The 15,352-nt window shown below is 37.0% G+C and overlaps 1 long non-coding RNA gene across 1 annotated transcript in view; it reads right to left on the minus strand.

Annotated features, from left to right (window-relative positions):
* Positions 1-1,117: 1,117 nt before the first annotated feature.
* Positions 1,118-15,352, minus strand: part of LOC122802698 — a 713,439-nt gene continuing 699,204 nt past the window's right edge. The window contains exon 3 of the long non-coding RNA XR_006364971.1: positions 1,118-1,246. This is a non-coding gene — a long non-coding RNA (uncharacterized LOC122802698). The remainder of the gene's footprint in view (positions 1,247-15,352) is intronic.

The following is a 15,352-nucleotide window of genomic DNA, read 5'->3' on the forward strand; positions in this document are numbered from 1 at the left end:
TGTTTTTAAAGTTTTAAATAAGTTTAAATGCATTTAATGGGTATTTTTACAACTTTTTTTAAGATTGTTCAAAAATGTAGTCCCCCAAAGTCAAGTTAAACTGTAAGCATACACTGCCATTCTTTCCACAAAAGTCAGATTAATATACTTATCACTATTTTCTTAGACCGAGTCAGAGCTGACTATTTAGTCTATTATTTTGCTTTCTAGGACCTTATAGAACAAGGTTTCCAAACAAACCAAGTTCTATTAAATACATAAACAAGAAATGAAAAATGCCTTCTGATTGTTTCTAGCTGTCACCACTCTTTCTCTTGCTTAAGATGAATAACATGCATTTCTAGCATTCCTGTCTGATTTCTCTTCTTTCTACCCTCTTCATTTTTCCTTTTGGTATGTGACCATTCTAATCAAACAGAAATATGAAGAGCAATCCCTGTGTCAAAAAATGCAAAATATCTTGCTTTCAAGTATTTTGGGTAATACAAATTCTCTAACTTGCAAGTCATAGATCAATGAACACAAATCACAAAAATAAAACAATACTCCCTTTCTTGAATATCACTTTAAATAAAAATATTTCACAAATATATATAGTTAGCTAACCTTCAGAGGTTAACACATGGCTGTGAAATGCATGAATACAGATGTCCATGTTTACAAGCACAACTAAAACTGTAAAAGTTCAGCTGGCAGAGATATATTCTTATTTTCTGGGACAATTACGCACTTACTGTATGGAGTCTTGCCTCACAGCACCCTTGATATTATGGTTACGTCAATGCTGGGAACAAACATTTCTTACTTCTGCTGACAGCACAAAATCAGGTATGAAATCCATTCAGAAATGACCTACAGTTGCTTACAATATTCTGTTATGAATTTCTTATATCTGATATTTTAAACTTAATGCAGTGTGTGTTCACTGTTTTCTGTTTAGATAATTGCTTCACCAGATCAATTCCACCTGAACCAAATTGATATTTCATGGCACCTTAATTGCTATTTAAAGGGTAGGAGGGAGAGAGAGAGGTAGAGGTAGAGAGAGAGAGAGAGAGAGACTAATTTACAATGAAGCCAAAAAGAACACCAGGACAATTACATTAACATACCTGGAACAAGATGCCCCATTAACTGCTGTGTACAGATGAGCCTGAAAGCAGCTGCCAAAATGAAGGTAATATTTATCCATTTCATGGTGTAAAATTTCTTGCATTACAATCAATTAGACGTACACAAATGGCATCTGCAACAATATGAACATAAACAAATATTGAATATATACATACATTATATATGCTATATGCTGTTCATCATAAAACAACAGATATATAGCAAGCCATGTGTAAATAATCATTTTTATTGCCCTAGAATGTTTTTCAGTTTTACAATCAATATACAATGAACTGAATGAGTAGTGAATAATAATATTGTGTGACACAACGCAACTAATGACGCTGCATAAAATAATCAAACCATGATACCCATTCCTCCAGGAAAAGAGACCTTTGCAGTTCTTATTTCATGACTGGTTAACCATGCAAATGAAAGTTAAAAAGAATGTGTAGATTTAGAGGCAGAACCTGCTGTCTAGCAAGAGAAGCTGGTGCGAGGGAAAAGTTTGCTGCTTAGAAGGATTTCCCTTGCATGGCAAATATTTGTATTTATTGTATCTACTATAATGAAAAATAAAATTCCATAGTCTTTTTGGCTTCTTCCTCCCTAAAAAAAACAGTTGGTTTCAACACTTGTTTTACCATAAACCAGGTTCCCTTCTCATCAATGAATGAACAGTTAGCCACTCATTGACTAGCCATTTGCATTCACCAATGTGTTTCAGTCACCAAAATATAAATCAACAAACTGAACTGCATGAACAGGAGAAGGGGATTCAATAATGAATGAGAAGACGGGACGTGGAAGGCATAAGGAATGAAGAGGAGCAGAGGAGTAGAAGTCCGAGAATGGGAGGATGTAGAAGCACATGATAAAAAAAAAGGAAATAAAAAAACACATAAAGATAAAAAAAACAATCTATGCTATGGCACTAGTCACCATATGACTTCAGGGAGAAGCAGAAATATAGGATGACTGTACAGTAGACAGGCCCCAGTTGGATCATTGTAATGTTTAAATGACCAATTTTCCATGAATTATTCCTGTCTTTCGTTAATGTGACTGTCAGTGTTGCTTGTGGCTAAAGGTTGTGCTGAGGAGGAATGCTCATGGGCATTAAAATGCTTGCTCCCATGGTTTATGGTTTGGTTCACCTCAGCCACTATTTTCCTTAAGTGTTAGTTTGAGCAAAGTCAATTAAATGGCCATTGTTTTCAGCTTCATTTTGAACAGATGCATGGAGATCATTGCTTTTCTCCAAATGGTGAACGTCTTTAGATACATAAATCACACATCCTAATAAAAATAAGCAGTGCCATGCTGTACAACTTTGTGTTCCCACACTATTTTGTCAATTTCAAGAATTCATCAGCAAATTATTTGAGAGGTATGCTGTTACATGGTAGGATTCAGGCCTTACAGACTGTAATCATCAGTGATTTACCTTACATTTACAAATCTTTTACAAGGACAGGGCAATAACAGCAGATACAATCAAGAATGTTACGCAAACTCACATACAGTTGACAGGTAGAGTTGGGAGCGATCCTTCAGAATGTTGCTCCCCTATGCATACTAGCAGCATGCAAATACAGAAGTTCACCCCTGCCCCACTATCTGAGAAGGTATTCCTTACTATCAGTTGACCAGACAACCAGGATTTAAATACAATCTCTCACACAAGATGTTGCAGGAGTAGAGAAATGTTGATCCTTGCTATGCATGCCCCTTAGAGAGAGACGTGTGGCATCATATAGCAAAGCTCCACCTCTTGCTGTACAGCTCCTGTCTGCAACTGTGTTTTGGCAGATTTGTCCTGTGGTGAATGTAAATTTCAACATTACCATTTGTTTTCTGGCTTACTGAGGAAATACACTTCAGTGAGTCATAGCTGAACTGTAATAGTCACCCACTGCAGTTTGCCGTATTCATCCACTACACAATATTTTGTAACCACATTATAACAAACATCTAATCTACAGTTATCACCACTCACATAGCTGATTCACATTTGCCAATATCAAGCCAAGGTCATGGCATGGCTAGAGCAACTCTTGGCACAGCCAGGTCATATAGCCAGAGATGCTGAACCCACTACCATGCATGGTGTGAACCTGTTCTGTATGCAGCAGTACAGCACTGTCCAATGTGCTGAAGCTGTGTTATTGCATAAACACATGCATAACAAGACAGCCCTCAGTACTTCCCACATTTGCAATAACTCTGGCCATTCACAACTTTGAACACCAGCTCACAGTTCTGAAACTTCCTTTGCAATAATTTTATTACACCACTTTGATGCTACCCCCTCTCTTTTATGTGAAAGACATACATTCCTGTACTCCCTTCCTCACTTATGCAAATGAAAGTGCACCCTGCCCCACACACATTATTACTTGGGTAGCATATATCTGATGCACAGAGTGGCTGGGCCATAGATGAGTAAGCAGAGTCTGTTGATTTTACATAAGTCATTTAGGTGGTTTGTACTGAAGCAGTGGCTTCCTCACCTGTGCAAATGATGCAAAGTGTGCTCTGCACTTTGTATAGTGTTACTTGGGTTGTGCATTTCTGATCCACAACTTGGCAAAACTATACATGGATCAGCTTAGTCTGATTTTTTTTTAATATATAATTTTCACTGTATGTATCTGCTTATCTCTTAAATAACTATTTTTTAAAGCTATGTGTGTAATCTCCTGTGTTTTTGTCAGTGTCACAGTGTATTGTGCCCACCTCTGTTGATGAGAGTCATCCCCTCCTGCTGGCTTCTCCTGTGACTCCTCATCTGTGCTATATACTGCTGCCTGCCATTTTGAGAATTCTAGTCTTGGAATGGGTTCATCCTGCTGTAACTGTCTTCTAATATCATGTAACATAACACACATGCTCAATATTTTTTACATGAGACAGGGTTGTACTGCAGGGCACCACCAGATATCTTGGTAGTGAAAGCATATCTTCAGCAGCTCAAATGCATACACTGTGACATTTCTTATTTGAGGTAGAGCATAGTTGTTATCGTGCTCAGTGAAGTTATGTGAATTTTTGATAGGTGTTATGAGCATTAGTTCAAGGGCATCTTCAGCATCACCCACCAGATGACCCTGTAGAAAGTCATTCCTTGAATCTATCTATAGAGGTCACAAATGTATCATAAGTGTGAGTCATGGAAACTGCCCATGTGGACTGGAAACAGCTTGTTGATGATGCCGTGTACATTACAGATCACATGACAGTTGATGTAATAATGTCCTTTACACTTTACTTACCTGCTTCCCAGTTCACCAGGTGGGACCTTTATATCAATGTGGTTACAGTTTATGGCCCTATGTACCTTGAGAAAGTGTGCCATAGCACAGAAGTCCCAAATGGCATTTTTTTCTCTCCTTCTGGGTATGAAAGAACCAGTTTAACTTCATTAGCTAGAAGGGCATGTGCTCAAGTCCACCTATGCAATGTCCTACATTCCAAACAACAGCAATGTTGAATACTGGCATTCCTGATTCACCAATCTCACTCCTTCTGGACCCATGTTAATGCTTGTTCCTAAGTCCAGAGGGGTAGGGAGTTTTGAGGCCTGGTGTTCATGTCAGGTATACCAGAATTTGACATTCCAACATTTCACAGAAGTACATTGAGGATTACTCAAGCACATGCCATTCTTGCTAATGAAGGTAAACATAGGAACCACAAATACCGAAGCATGGCATAAAGGAACGGGTGGAATATACTGTAAGCAGATGCTTGTGGTACCCCCACTGTGACAACTGTGGATCAGAAAAAGGTGACTTCAGCAAGTACACATAAAGCAACACAGACTATAATGTCCACTGCCATGGCTACTCCAGGACTCCCACTGTCCTGCAAATGAGGCTGACACACATCCACTCTTTGTTCAGTGGTGTCCTTAACCATACAATAATGGTCCATTATCTCATTGTCATGTGGGCCATGGAATGTTAAGCATAGTCTGAATACCCTCAGCCTCAGGAAGCATTGCATACCATCAGCTACAGCTGTTGCTATAAAAGCCTGTTGCAGATACAAGTTTACAATAGCTGCAGCAACACCAAACATTATTCAATAGCTTACACTGTCTGAGCATGGGGAACTGTGTGTGGAGAAACCTAAGGCAGGTTGAATGTTGCTGTACAATGTTTAAATATTTCTGAATCCAGCATGTTCTTTCCTCATTAGCAGACATGATGCTTCATTATGCAGTCATTAGCATATACCATGATTGGCCATGTTATTTCTACTGGCTACATTACTAGCTATGTTTTCAGAATCGCACCCACCCCTCTCATTATACAAACTCACCAATTAAGATGCAGAAAACTTTTATGAAAATGAGTGAAGTCTTAAAAGACATTATTCAAAGTCCAGGGTGAAATAAAGAAGTATATGTAAGGCAGATAAGAAGAAGCAGGGTATTTTGCTAAACTGATAACTAAATCTGTAGTAATGTTATGGTCTATGTGTTTATTGGCAGAAAAAGCATACAATCCTTGACACTACCATAGTAACCAATTATCAGTTACCTACTTCTGAGTACTTGTTCACTTTGCTTTTTTTACTTGAAAGATGGTTAAGTAATAATTACACTAGTAAGTAATAAAGCTTTAGAGTCTTTTGAAGAGGACACATTTGGGCTGTGATGTAGGTTTCTGGAAAATACATGTTTATTTTTTATAACATATGTCTTTTTTCTGTGAGATATTTTATTGTTTGTCCTCAGCTGCATAATACAGTCAGATTAGGCAGCTGCTGTCTACCAGGCTCATAAGAGACTGAAAGCATGTGTACAGCAAGAGGAAATACTTACATCTGACATATGTCTGAATGGAAGATTTTTAGCAGGATCTTTGTAAATGTGGAGACTGGGCAAACTGTATGGCAAAGCTATTTTTTGTCATCTCTCAGTGAGGCTTGTGGTAATGAAAAGTAATTAGTGTTAGAGCTGATAAAGCAGGTTTAAAAAAACAGTGTCCCGTAGAACTGAAGAAGTAACTGCTGGCTGAAAATAACTGCATCCTTTCCAGCCTGACTAGAGAGTAGTATAAATATATCACTTGGGGGGGAGTTGACCCATTTGAGTAGTTGTGCGAGAACATGAAAGAGATTAAGATGCAGTGAGTTTTGTTATGTTAGATGCTGCTACAACAAAGCTCCATTACAAATGGATTAATTGCATAAGGTATCTGTGAAATAAGTAGTCTGTCACTATAGCTGTTTTTACATTGCCTGCTTTACTGTAGGAATCTGTATTATATACAGTGTTACATTTGTCAGTACAGCGTATGGGTGTGTAAACAGAGTGCCGTATATATAATTACCTGTTTCTTGTAACTAGGGTACATAGTTTGATTCCTTCCACCTTTATTTGCACGTTTGCTTACTGTGCGACTCAGAGCAAGTCGTTTAACTAGAAAGTGTTCACAGTTCACTCCTGAAAAGGGAAACTTCGGTCCAATGGTCTTACCAAGTTAACAAATATGTATATATATATATATATCTATGAAAGTATATTTATGTAGGTGTGGATGTGTATGTATGTGTGTGTGTGTGTGTGATAGGATAGATAAAGAGATAGTCTGACAGATATACTGTGTGTGTGTGTGTGTGTGTGTGTGTGTGTGTGTGTGTGTGTGTGTGTGTGTGTGTGTGTGTGTGTGTGTGTGTGTATGTGTATGAATATAAGAGAGAGACTTAATAAGAACAGTGGAGAAGACAGGGAGATGAACCATATAGCTAGAAGTTTTACTTACCGTTTCAGAAATACAAAAAAAAATAAACCAATCAAAGCCTAAACAGCACTATTGTATTAGAAACAGCTAATTTTGTGCAGCTTTTTAAATCAATGTTTATCTGAACAAAACAAATTCCATGGATTTCAAATTCCCTTGTTCAAGTAAAGCCTAATTATTCAAAAACAAAGGATGTTATTCTACTCTTCTTCCAGATGCAGTGAGGAAACATTGATTTTGTGTTTAAACTTCACCCTTTTTACTTTCTCTAGTCCCTTTCTGTGCATTTTATCAGCTGCATAAATGAGGCAATTCACAATCAAACTGGCTTCTGCACTCAACGGCCTTGGGAGGCCCTGTCATTTCCCCCCAACCTTCTCTTAGGACCAGCTGTGATGAGTTGAAATCACTTGGTTAGTAATTAGGTATTTATCAGATTGTTTCAGAAAAGGGATGAGGCAGTTATCTGACACAATTATCTTTGAAAATTGAATCCCCCTTTCTGAGCCTGCTGTGCACATTTTCATGTTTAAAGCTCAGAGCTTTTGAAAATAGTGCATTTTCATAATGTGCAATGCAAGAGATGAAATAAGGGAATAATAATTTTTAACATTACAAAAAAGCAAAAATTCCATTAATGCAATTGTTTTGAATGGCTTTTGTCTTCTTTCTTAAATGAGAGCAATTACCAAAGCCTCTTTTTTTGGATACAACTTGCAGTTAATCTAAAACTACAGAGAAAGATATGTTGTTCATGCACAACTGATCTCAGAAATGCTTGATTATTATTCTAATTTGGAGCTTGTTATTACAAGATAAATTGTACAAAAGTAAATGGTAAAATAAAATTAAAAACACTAACATGAAGATACTGTCTATGAGCCAATATTTTCCATTCTGAGTTTTTGATATTAGTATTAAGTAATCTGGAAACTAAGATATCATCACAGGAGCTATTATTCTTTCTGGCCCATTTATGGCTGCTAATTTTCAAATAAGAGTTGTGAAGCAAATAAAATGTTAACAGAATAGTGATATCTTTTAAAGTAATATTGAAAAAGCTACATTTGTGGTCACCATGGCTACACTATAATAACTAATAAGATGGATAAGTACATTGAAACCACAGAGAGGGGGTTGTGGAGAGTTGTGAGGAATGGGTTGCTTGTAATATGGCTCTGCTTTATTAAAAAATGTATTTTAAAAATCCCACATTAATATTTTTGTATGATTGCACCTTATCTGGTTACACATGCTATAGCCCTAATTTTCACCATTCTTATGGCCCGGAGTTATTACAAAATAAAGAAAACAAAATTGAATGTATTATGCAGCTTTTCATATGCTTTCATCTTGTTAAAGTGTAACTGGAGTGCTGTTTACATTTTCATGATGAAAACAATTAGCTGTTAAGATGCATAGACTGTCATGTGACTGCCAGGGTAAACTCGGCTAGTTGTGATTCCATCTATCCATCCAAATCCCTTTCTCCCACTTTTCACACATGGGGTCAGGGGGTCACTTCAACAATGGCAATCATGTAGATCCAAGGTTTTATACCACTGGGTGGCTAGCCCTGTCACAGTGATTCTTCTGCATTAAACACCTATGGCCAAGTTGGAATGTCCAATCCACCTACAGCATGTTTTAGGTGCACCTGGAGGAAACCCATGTGAACACAGAGAGGACATAAAGACTCCACAAAGAAGGCACCTCAGTCAAGAATCAAACAGGAGAACCTGTTGCTGTGAAGCGATGATGCTATCTGCTATGCCACACTGTGATTGAAACTGTATCTGAGAATTATAGTAAAGTTACAAAAATTCATATAACTTGCAACTGCATTGAATACAATGCCATCTTAAAAATGTCTGTTCACCCTACAGAATGTTTTCCTTTCTCTGGATAGGACACAGTTTGTGACAGAGCAGATGCAATCCATGTAAAATTTCACCTGTTAATGCTAGCCAAAACATGCACCTTTACATTTCTTATTGCACCTTTATATCATATGAGGGAGGTAATTCACAAAATGCAGTTGCTGATCTTTTATTTGATGCACCAGTATTCTGTGTTCAGCAGCTGAATTATTTCAAAAGACTGGTTGTGACACAATAAGAAAAAAGAAGGCTGTGACAGATTATGTTTGTAAGGAGTCTGCATCAGATAAAAGCACTTCTGTCTCAGAGTAGGATTTCTGTTGAATGATAACCATTTTTTTTTACTTACTGTTTATTTTGTTTAGTTGCATAGAATAGTCCTTCTGGTTAAAGACACATTTGGACTCCCTGTTGAAATGTCAGGACTAGCAATGCCAACTCCCAAAACATTATAAAAAGGCGAAAAATACAGAAGAACAAATATTGAGCATTTCTCTTCTCCTTTAAAACTTGTTTAATGTGGGGGGAAGCCCTAAGGAACTTCTGGTACCTTCTGTTACCGGTGCCAAGACTGACATACCTTAGAGAAAAAGGGAATACTCCAAGAAATAGCAATCTCAGACTTAATGTATCGGAGTTTAGATTTTCAGTACTCATTTTCCACATTTTATGATTCAGCATTGTGAGTCTTAACATTTTAAATGGTTACCAACATTTGTAGGAGAATTCTAGGTAGTAGAGCTTAGTAATATACAGAAGCATCAGAGTATACAGAAACACTAAAGTCTGTTTCTGGAGAATAGCAGATAAAGATTATTACAAATTATTATGTGATATTGCCTCATTAACGTGTCTGGGACTTCTTCAGAGCCATTAAGGCCAATAAAATAATTGTTGAATGCTACAAAGTAATTTTTAAAACTGTATTATATTGTTTAACAGGTAGCATAAGCAGATTATATTAATCACTGTTTAAATTTTATGGCAGAAAATAGTTCACTATGTAATCTTTTTCTCCCTTACTAAGCATTAATGAAATATATTATGTAAGTATTGGCTACAGAATGCTTAAAAGGAAATCTGCATAGCTGACAGAGAACAAAAAGATATATCTGAACTTCATTCTTGACATTTATTAGAGTATAATCATAGAAATAGCATTACATCTCTTAATCTGCATTCTGTTACCTCCAATTCATTAAATGCAGTGGTTTTTTCGCTTCTCTCATGTCTTCTCTACATATATATATCTGTCTCAATGTACATCTCAGCAGTGCATTTGGGCATCTGTGCTTATGGCATTTATGTTTGAGGCCTTGTATATTTTATCTATTCTTTAGTATGATGGAAAAAGGTTGTGCTCATAAAAATATTTACATTGGCCTAAATCACTTATCTTAAATTCTGTTCAGTTTTATAGCATAAGCCACTCTGACACAGTACTGTCAGGAAGTCTGCTGGCATCAGTAAGGCCTTTCTGGATTGTTAATGAAAAGGAAATCCTGATACAGAGCACTTAAATTACTAGTAATAAAATATTTCTGCATCATTAATTACATATTTCTTTACAAATTAGTGCCTTTATAGTGCATGTTATAAATAAACTGTTGCATAATGTGATAATACGAATGGATGCAAACTGTCTCATAATGATAACTAGAAAAACTGCCAGCATTAAATTAATGATACTTTTCCTTTGAAGTTTTAGCTGCTACTCATTGTTAGAGATACTATGTTAGTTTGGAGGACAAATATTCAAAGAAGCAGTAAACTAGTCCTCCTATGATCACACGGCTTGTTACTGAAAAATTAACGATGCACTTATGAGGACATTATGAATAGTTATGGTATAAAGTTGATTCTGTCTGTTGTGTTTACTAAGGCCTAAGAGCTGAATGATTAGCTAAAATGCAGCACAAACACTAAATGTACTAAATGTACTAATCCCACCTGTGCTAGACAGTTTCTGTCAATTAAATGTCATGGTCCTTTTCTCAAACCTCAGTTATGTGATCATATCTCAAGAAGAAGATCTAGACCATATAGGTGCCAGTGCTGAGATTTAAGAGACACAGTCATATGTCAAGAAAGCAGAGAACTTCTACTCTGAAAGTTGCAGCAGCGGCCCTCCCAAAGGAGATATGCTGCAGTTTTGGTCTGGTATGAATGAAGAGAGTGTGGAATATACTTCGCAACCCTTAGCTGCAGCAGCTAGTTTATCGACTCATATGGTTACTACTTAAGTTCACATTATGAAGGCAAGGATTTCCCTGTGCATCACATTGTACTGGCTTCATGCAGTGATTACTTTTGTGCTATGTTCACTAGTGAACTTTCAGATAAGGGAGAACCATATGCTGATATCCAAGGTTTGACAGTCTTCAAAATGGAGATCTTTGTGGATTTTCTGTACACAGAAATTGTCCATGGATTGTGTTCACTAAAACCTGGATCTATAATTGGGAAACAGAGCATTTTCCCATACCTGCTCCCTGTACTACTATTGTACAGAGGCATGGGTCCCCTCAAATTTTCTGTGGTATGATTTTAGTCATTCAGATTGGGGGTAATATATAATTATCAACCATGGGATGGGTAAGACAAATTTCTAACCAAATTGGACAGGTTAATTTGAGAACAAAAAGAGAAATTTACTAAGGGCAACTAGCCTAGTACTTACTTATTAACCTATGAAACCACGTGACTGTAGAAAATGTCCAAGAGATGTTGCCAGCTGCTTGTTTGTTACAGCTTAAAGGTATGAAATAAAATTCCTGTGAGTTCATGGTGAGCCAGCTTGACCTTTCCAAGTGCCTTGGGATTTGAAATTTTGTAGAAGTCCCAACTATGTCAACATCGTGCAAGCTGCAGAGGTTCTCAGGCAGAAACATTTTCCTTAAAAACTCTGGCATGAAGAGCTCATTCTGTTCAGCAAAGAGGAAGAAAGAAAAACTCATTAACTGTGATGAAGTTCAGGTAAATGACCTATTGGGGTAATGCTATTCAAAGTAATGTGATTATAATCCTGAATTAACAGTGGAATGTGAGAAGATTATGATAGAGCACTGGCCACCTTCCATTCTGATAGGCATCTTGTCCAGGTCTAAGACAGAAGTGAGGGCCCTGTGTTAGGAAGCAGGCTTGGTTCTCCTATGAACTTTTTTTATACTTTCTAGGCATAACCAAAGTCTAAAGAATCTGTGAAATGACAAAGGAAGATATCATAAAAGGTGAGATGGTCAACTGTTTGTAGCACTAGGAACTAAGTTGTCAGAGATTAATGCAGTGACAGAATAGATTCAGCATCATAAAACTGCACCCCACTCTCTTATTGGCCTTTCATCACTGCCCCTTGATTGCACATCACAATTCTCCTTTGTTTTATTTGTTAACCAGGTTAACTTCAGTCATGATGTATGTTACAAGGGCAAGAGTAAAGTCATTATAAGTGGACAGTTTGTTGTAACCGGTCAACCATAAACATACACAAAGGAAAATGTGCAAGGGATTCCACACAGAAAGTGAACAGATGTCAGAACTAAACCTTGGAAGTTGGTGCTGTGAAACTGATCTTAACCACTAAGCTTAACAGTTTTATTTTTACCTTCATTTTTCCCCTTCACTGCACTGCTTAAGGTTACCCCCTGACAGACTGGACTTTTTCACTGCCACATAGGAAGAGACAAAAAACAATACTCAGAAAACAGATAATGTTTACATTTTATGACATCTATATTGCAGTCTGGACTTTGTGGAACGTCTGTGTGCCATAAGACATGTTAATCACTATAGGTTGGTCATTAGCACTTAAGGTATTCCCCATATAAAATCTCCCATTTTAAAATAGGTTTGGATACAAAACTGTAAAGAAAATTATAAAGGTTGAAAAAGATGTAGAATCCAGGGAAGGGGTACATGTTACTACTGTTTGGTCAGCTTTGTTAAGACTCATGGTGACAAAATGGATTATAACTATTTACTGTTATGCTTTATGTAGACTGGAGACTAGGATGATTGCTTGTGTATTTTAATAAAACTTAACCACAGTGTTATGACTGCTCATGATGTGATTGTGATAATGTCAGGTAGGTTAAGCACTGTTGGATATTTCTAAGTGCTCCATTTGTTGAAGACTTATTTTATACTGAGTTCCAAATAGGCTGGTTGGTACCCTGAGCAATGCCCCCACCCCCACCCCATTTGAAGTAGAGGACTGAAAAAAAAAGGTCTTCTGCTAAACAAAAAACATTAATGTGTTTCCAGTATATACAGAATGGCTTTTTGTTCACATCTGTGCTAAAGTCTAGGTAAAATATACAAAGAGCTATGATATATCCTTTCTACAATTCATAGGTGAATATTAGACTAACTGTCCTTTATGGCCACTTGAAGCCAAGCCAATAACCTGAGGCTTGTACCTTGTATCTATGATATGAAGATCTTAGTCATTATACCAATCCACCCCATCTCCCCACATATATGAAAAAGATCTTCTTCAGGTTAGATAAGTAGCTAGCATGCATCGACAAAATACCTTTTTATCAAACTGCTTAATTCCTAGCATACAAACACTGTCAGTCTGCCATTTAACTATCCAAAATCCATGATTATGGCTGCTTAAGTGGTAGATGATACTTCTTGCAGGGACTGATTGGCACCTTGAGTACTGTGTTGACCTTGCCTCCCAACAAACTGAGCAAGGGAAAGCTGTCTCAATAGGTCTGTCCTTCCTTCATCCCTACATTTATAAACCCCCATCTGTCCCTTTTCAATTAAAAATCTCTTGGACAAACTAAAAGCTTTTCTTTTTAGCTACATGCATTTTGCTTGGTTTAGTGATTTCAGTATGCATCTCTATCACTTAAAGGGTAAAACAACATCAGATATTCCAGCATGTCCAGATACACCATATTCAGGTACTCTTCAGTTTGGCCATCAGCATATTTATTTGCGTGCCCAATGGATTACATGCCTTGTTTGATTCACTTTTTCCAGGCATAGTGCAGTTTGTCATTGTTACTCTCCTTCTGGCAGTTAAGGTATCACTCCATTAAAACTTGTTTGTGGAAATGGGAGTCTGAGGGGCAGTGACAGGACTTATGTTTCTTTGTTTCTATGATAAAATTTAAGCCAGAGTTATCTTGATGAGGTTTTGGCATGCTGCTTGGGAAAACTGGTGGGTAGATTGGAAAGTTAAGGAGAAGGTATCCGGTTTCCTATAAAGTTTACTATTGGCAAGGCATGAAGTTAATGAAGTACCCTTTCATGTGAAGATATATGAGCCAGGTATATCCACAACAGAGAATTCTGTTAACATAATTTGGATAAAATAAAAGATCTGCTCTGTAGACAGATATGTTTAGTAAGCACAAAAAGAAAGAGGTAGATCCTTCTCTGGAACATACTGTTAGAAGGAATCATATGTTTTTTATCTCATTTTGTAATTTTTAAGGGAAGAACATGTTTTACTGCTTCTCATGTTATCTTTACTGTCACTCAGGTTTTACCTCATACATATGGCTTACACAGATGTGTTTCCCTGTCTCTTCAACTGTAATTAGTGCTGACTTTGACAGACACAGATGAGTGGAGTTTCCTGGATAATTCATTATTATAAAATTAATAGCAGTAGAAAATGTGGCCTCTACTTTGTGTAACAGGCTATTCTCAGCTGTTATCCCTTGATAAACATCTCATTTTCTTACAAATCTTTAATGAGTGCTATTGTTGCAGCCTTCACATTTCAGACATTACTAAAACTGTCAATCATTTTCTGTGGAAGAAAGATGATATGCAGGATCTATGTAACTAGAGACCTGTTGCTTTCTGTTCAACTGATAATTAACTAGTGAAATCAATACTGCAGTATAGACTTGTATCCCTGGAATCTTCTTTAGTTGCAGCTATGTATATTGCACTTTAGGTGAAGATGTAAAGTTTTTATTAATAACATTGGCTGAACTAGTGGGAATTCTTCTTGGAAATAATTTATGGTATTCATTGACCTATGATATCAGCCAAATCTTTGCATGTCATATAAACTGATATGGGATATTTTGTCTGCATAGAGTTTTGACACCAGGTGTCTGTCTTTCTGTCAGTCTGTATATGAGCATACATCTCTAATTGCTTTAGTAAATGGGCATTTTAGTCCTTCATTTTCAATATACTGTGGCATCAGACTAGACTGCCCTGATAGTGGGAGACTTTTTTTGCTTCTAATGAATACTGCATTGCTTCAGGTGTCGATATGCATGAGGCTGTCTGCTTGCATTTCAGTTCTAGTAGTTTTAATACCTTTGTGATTGGTTTTGCTTCCCTGTAACGTCTACAAGCAGTTCCCCCTGTCAGCTATGTCTACCAGACCCATCACAGATTTCCTGGGCTCAAGCTGATTTGCAGATGGTACTTTACTGGTAATAAAAGACAGTTCATTGATGGAGACAAAAGTTTCAGACCTGCAGAAAGAACTGTAAGTTGTGGGTGTATATTTTAATCTTAACAGATGTGCTGATTTCGTACCCCTTGCAATGTGTAGCTGGTCTTTTATTTATTTTCATTGTTTTTTTGCTCTTGAGGGTTACTGTTTTGTACAGCAGATACTTA

Source organism: Protopterus annectens, chromosome 5.part0 (assembly GCF_019279795.1).
Source record: "Protopterus annectens isolate FY-2018-M chromosome 5.part0, PAN1.0, whole genome shotgun sequence".
Classification (NCBI taxonomy): Eukaryota; Metazoa; Chordata; order Ceratodontiformes; family Protopteridae; genus Protopterus; species Protopterus annectens.